This window comes from Heptranchias perlo, chromosome 7 (genome assembly GCF_035084215.1).
Source record: "Heptranchias perlo isolate sHepPer1 chromosome 7, sHepPer1.hap1, whole genome shotgun sequence".
In the NCBI taxonomy this organism is placed as follows: Eukaryota; Metazoa; Chordata; class Chondrichthyes; order Hexanchiformes; family Hexanchidae; genus Heptranchias; species Heptranchias perlo.
Window position 1 is genome coordinate 24,076,086 of NC_090331.1, and position 6,474 is coordinate 24,082,559.

The following is a 6,474-nucleotide window of genomic DNA, read 5'->3' on the forward strand; positions in this document are numbered from 1 at the left end:
AAAATTGAATATGAGAGTAAACTAGCAAGAAATATAAAAACAGATTGTGAGAGCTTCTACAAGTATATAAAAAGGATGAGATTAACGAAAGTAAACGTGGGTCCCTTAGAGGCAGAGACAGGAGAAATTATAATGGGGAATAAGGAAATGGCAGAGACGTTAAACAAATATTTTATATCTGCCTTCACAGTAGAAGATACAAAAAACATATTGGGAATACTAGGAATCCAAGGGTCTAATGAGAGGGAGAAACTTAAAGTAATCAAGTTTAGTAAAGAAAAAGTTTTAGAAAAATTAATGGGACTAAAAGCCGACACATCCCCTGGACCCTGATGTCCTACATCCTAGAGTTTTAAAAGATGTGGCTGCAGAGATCGTGAATGCATTGGTTTTGATCTTCCAGAATTCCATTGATTCGAGAATGGGCCCTGTGAATTTGAAGGTAGCAAATGTAACCCATTATTCAAGAAAGCAGGGAGAAAGAAAGCAGGGAACTATAGGCTCGTTAGCCTGACATCAGTAGTAGAGAAAATGCTAGGATCTATTATTGAGGAAGTGGTAACAGGGCACTTAGAAAATCATAATATAATTAGGCACAGTCAACAGTTTTATGAAAAGGGAAATCATGCTTAACAAATCTATTAGAATTTTTTGAGGGTGTAACTAGCAGGGTAGATAAGGGGGAACCAGTGGATGTAGTAGATTTGCATTTTCAAAAGGCATTCGATAAGGTGCCACATAAGAGGTTGATACACAAGATTAGGGCTCATGGATTTGAGGGTAATATATTAGCATGGATTCAGGATAATGGACAGAAAACAGAGAGTAGGAATAAGCGGGTCATTTTCGGGTTGGCAGGTTGTAACGAGTAAGATGCCGCAAGGATCAATGCTTGGGCCTCAGCTATTTACAATCTATATTAATGAATTGGATGAAGGGCCCAAGTATAATGTATCTAAGTTTGCTGACGATACAAAGCTAGGTGGGAAAGTAAGCTGTGAGGAGGACACAAAGAGTCTGCAAAGGGATATCGACAAGTTAAGTGAGTGGGCAAGAAGGTGGCAGATGGAGTATAATGTGGGGAAATGTGAGGTTATTCACTTTGGTAAGAAAAAAAGAAAAACGGAATATTTTTTAAATGGTGAGAAACTATTTAATGCTGGTGTTCAGAGAGATTTGGGGTCCTTGTACACGAAACACAGAAAGTTAACATGCAGGTACAGCAAGCAATTATAAGAACATAAGAACATAAGAAATAGGAGCAGGAGTAGGCCATACGGTCCCTTGAGCCTGCTGCGCCTTTCAATCAGATCATAACCTCAACTCCACTTTCCTGCCTGATCCCAATATCCCTTGATTCCACTGGAGTCCAAAAATCTATCGATCCCAGCCTTGAATATACTCAACGACTGAACATCTGCAGCCCTCTGGGGTAGAGAATTCCAAATATTCACAACCCTCTGAGTGAAGAAATTCCTCCTCATCTCAGTCTTAAATGGCTGACCCCTTATCCTGCGACTATGCCCTCTAGTTCTAGACTCTCCAGCCAGGGGGAAAAAACCTCTCAGCATCTACCCTGTCAAGCCCCCTCAGAATCTTATATGTTTCAATCAGAAGTCAATTAGGAAGGCAAGGCAAATAATATGTTGGCCTTTATTGCAAGGAGGTTGGAGTACAAAAGTAAGGAAGTCTTGCTGCAACTGTACAGGGCTTTGGTGGGACCATACCTGGAGTAGTGTGTGCAGTTTTGGTCTCCTTACCTAAGGAAGGATGTACTTCCTTCCTTAGAAGAGATGGAACGAAGATTCACTGGATTGATTCCTGGGATGAGATGATTGTCCTATGAGGAGAGATTGAGGAGAATGGGCCTATACTCTCTGGAGTTTAGAAGAATGAGAGGTGATTTCATTGAAACATAATAGATTCTCAGAGGGCTTGACAGGGTAGATGCTGAGAAGATGTTTCCCATGGCTGGAGAGTCTAGAACTAGGGTACATAGTCTCGGGGTAAGTGTCAGATATATAGGACTAAGATGAGGAGGAATTTCTTCACTCAGAGGGCTGTGGTGCTCAGTTGTTGAGTATATTCAAGACTAAGATCGATAGATTTTTGGACTTTAAAGGAATCCAGGGATATTGGGCGGGAAAGTGGAGTTGAAGTCAATGATCAGCCATGATCTGAATGAATGGCAGAGCAGGCTCAAGGGGCCATATGGCCTACTCCTGTTTCTACTTCTTATGTTTCTTATGTAGAAGCTTCTTGAAGCTTCTGGAGGGTGACAAAAGCTTTTGTCTTTCGTGCTTCTCAGTTGTTATTGAAAACTGCAGTTTGTTGATGATTCTGTACTTTGCTGCTTTTGCAGTTTAAACTGATGTCGAAACATCCAGTTTAAACTGACTGCACTTCGCAGTTGTGCATTTCTACTGTCCAAATGTCCAAAGGTAATGTCAGGTGAGTTAATCCTTGCTTTCAAAAGTACTGTAAATGTACTTTTCAAGTGAATGTCCAAATCCTTAAAGGAACTAGTTATACCTTTACATTGAATTGTCCAGCAGTTCAAAAGAGTAAAATGGGGTCTGACCTAATGTACAAAATCCTTACAGATAAAGGAGTGTATTTTCGCTTCAGGATGGGTGACAAATTGTACAGTCTTTGCCACGAACAGTTCAAATCTCAGACCTCTGCCATTTGTCAGATGCTTGTAAGAAATTTGCCCTCACTCTGTCTGAAGAAGATGGAAGTTATATACCAGCCTGCTCCTGGAAAACCTTGTGTGCCACCCAATATTACTATCAAAGGACACACGCTATCTGTAGTGGATAGGTTCACCTACGTAGGACGAACCATGTCACGTGATGCATTCCTAGATGATGAGGTGAACCACAGATTATTTTAAGCCAGTAATGCCTTTGGAAAGCTCCGTGTGGAGTTATGGTATAAAAGGGGAATTAAACTTGCCACGAAAATTAAGGTCTGTAAGGCAATAGTTATAACATCCTTACTGCCTTATCGCCATATTAGAAAACTCAATTATTATCACCTAGGTTGCATCAAAGAGATCACGAAAATTCAATGGTGGCACAAGATACACAAGGCATGGACACTGAGGCCCTCAGAAGAGCAAATATGCCAGGCATAGAGGCAGTTATAGTAAAGACGCAGCTAAAGTGGGCTGGTCACTTAGTCCGATTGCCTGATACTAGGCTAGCCAAGAAGGTATTCTATGGTGAGCTGAAGCTTGGTAAACTCTCTTGTGTGGCCAGTTCAAAAGATATAAGGATTGCCAAAAGGTCAATCTAAATAAATGTGGCATATCAACTGACACTTAGGGGAACATGATGCTTGTGACAAGGAAATATGTTAAAGGATGATTTGCGGTAGCACGACAAAGCTTGAAGCAAGTTGTATGCAGCCGAACAAAAAAGAGCCAAAGGAAATCAAGGAATGATCAGCCGTCAGGTCAATCTGATGTCCGAGGTCCTGTGTGTGGCAAAATATTCCTTGAGAAAATCAGACTTTCTAATCATATGAGAACCCACAACCTGTATTAATTGGAGATGAATTATAGGCAGTCATCATCAACAACGATAACGATAGATAAACCATCATTATCATCAATGTGGTATGCATTGGATGATGTTGTACACCTTATGTAAATAGTCTGACTGTGAGGAATGGGCACACAGAGCCACCATAGGTCCTGCTAAATCTTGCTTAAGCTTTTATCATTCAACATGAAATTACAGGTCCCTTCCCATTCTGGACTGATCCCTTGCCTGGGACAGGAGTGTGCATGTTGCTGAGAATATCAGCTGAGACACAAAAGTGCACCCCGAACATGAAAAAGGGATATCATGCATACTTTCACATAAAAAGCACATGTACTGTGGCTATCAATGTGGACGGGAAAACCAAAGGAGAGGAAAATTAGGAGTTTGTACCCATGGTACGTTTGCAATAACTGCTATGGAAATGGAAACAAATTGCATTGCACATGCATGCACTTGGAATGTGTTCCACTCACAAGGGACTCTGCTTTTGCCTTTAGATTCTTAATGCTGAAGTATTTTTTAATGACAACACTTTGAGATTGACTATTTTTCATTTTAGATACTTCCTCATGCATAAGTACTTTAAAATTTCCATCTGACTCTCATTAAAAATGAGGCAAATGTTAATGTGCATCTGAAAAGTACATTGCACTATGTGAAGCACATTTAGCTGGATTGTGAATTGCTTCATTGTTTTAATGGGAAAGAATGTCAAGACTGTAACATTTTTAGTCTTAGCGTGCCTAAATTCATTGAGTAATATTAACAATCACATTCATAAAGCTCAAATATTTCAACAATACATTTCCAAAAGGCAGGATTAGTTCCAAACTAACTTCCAACTGTGACCTGACACAAATTGAATCTAGATGGAAGTTCCCAAATTGATTCAGTTCAGACTGATCCAGATCCAGATGACATGTATGTCTCGTTGAATTTAGTGCTGCTTTGGGTATTTCAAGCACAATTGTCTGGCTCCACTGAATCTTGGACATTTGTACTTGGAATATCCTCTCAAGATGCTCAAGCCTAACAAGAATAAGTGCTAGAGCCTGGATGCATCTTTTACCCTTTCCCACTTGAATTAAGACAAGCATGACCTGATTCTCCAAACCATTGCACATCGCTGAAAACAGCCACAGACTTTATTTTGACAAGATCGTAAAGTAAGTTAAGATGAAGGCCCTTCAGCTCATTTGTCCACAATACCAGCCATACACCACCTAGTTGTTAATTGCCCTGGCTTCAATCATGCTCTCTGGCAATCTGTTTTTGCCCTTCACAACTCTAAACTTGTGCCCTCTTGTCCTTTTGCTGTGATGTATCACGTTGAAAGAGTGACAGAGGGACAATAAAGGGCCAGGAATAGTGCACAATTCAAATGTCAAACATAACAGTAAGAATTTCTTTTCAGTACTCTAACAGTAAGAGGGCACACGGGAAGTAGTGAGAACCTTAAAATGTGCTTAAAGGGCTAATAAACACAAGATAGTTAACAAATGATTACTTCTTCCTACTATTCACTCATGAGTGCAAGATTTGCTCAATTGGTAGCACTTTCACTTCTGAGTTGGATGGTTGTTGGTTCAAGCCCCAATTTGGTACTTGAGCATACAATCTAAGCTGACATTTCTATAGAGTACTGAAAAGCATAGATTTTCCAATTGGCTGTAAACCTGACTGGAAGTTGGGTCATGCATAAATTGCACCCACCCACCCATAGTGCCCTGACCCTGTGTGAGTTTCCAGGTTCATCTTAATTATAATATAATGGAAGAACTCCATGCACGGGACTTGCCTCTGATTGGAAGCTCACCCACTGCGATGACAGGAAATCTTGGGCTGCTGTAGGACCTAAAGGGCTGCAGCAGCATAGAGACAACTTGGAAATCTTAAACTGGGGTAACAAAGAAGCTATTATACCAAAAGTGTCTTAAAAGAGTTAAATATGCCCCAGAGTGTCCAATTTCTCTGAGGGGGTAGTAGAGAGTCTTCTGGCAGAAGTAGGGCAGAGGAGGGGTCCCTCTTCACCAGGGAGTACCATAGGTACCTAAGAAGTGCAGCTGAGGTGAAATAAGCAGAGTTTGAATATCATCCTCATAACACCACACTTGTGAAAGCTGTGCATAAAAATGTTTAATGATCTTATTAGGTCAGGCAAGGTGCAAGAATCCACAGTGATCTTACACTAATGCAGTATTACAGAGTGTAATTACAATGGGGGGAATTTTAACCCCCAAGAATGGGTGGATTGGGGGCTGGATGGATAGTTAATAAAATTGATTTTTCGAGTGCGACCGCAACCCAGCTCCAACGTGCCCACTTCCACCAACTGAAGCGTGTTTGGATGTGTGCGAGTAATCTACTCGCCGCAGTCTGGAACCTAATTAGTACAGGTGGGCGGGTAGTTATCGCAGCAATTAACGTCCTTATGAGATGAGACATTAATTACGTTTTTTAAAATTAATTTTCACTGACCTTTAAAATTATCGCCTCCAGCGCGAGTTTCCCGGGGCTTATGAATCTCGCCAGTGAAAAGGAGGCGAGAAGGACCGGATCATGAAGTAAGTGCCTTTATTACATGGTTTGTGGACCAGGAGGAGCAAGAGTGGTTCCTCCAGGCACAACAAGCTTACCTCCTGCGATCGACTGACTCCCCCACCCCGGTGTCCAAGAACCCCCCCACAAATGTCTAAGACTCCCCCAACGATCTCCGACTTCTTACCTCCCCAACGATCTCCGACTTCTCACCTCCCCAACAATCTCCGACTTCTCATCTCCCCAATGATCTCCGACTTCTCATCTCCCCAACGATCTCCGACTTCTCACTCCCCAACGATCTCCGACTTCTCACCTCCCCAACGATCTCCGACTTCTCATCTCCCCAACGATCTCCGACTTCTCATCTCCCCAACGATCTCCG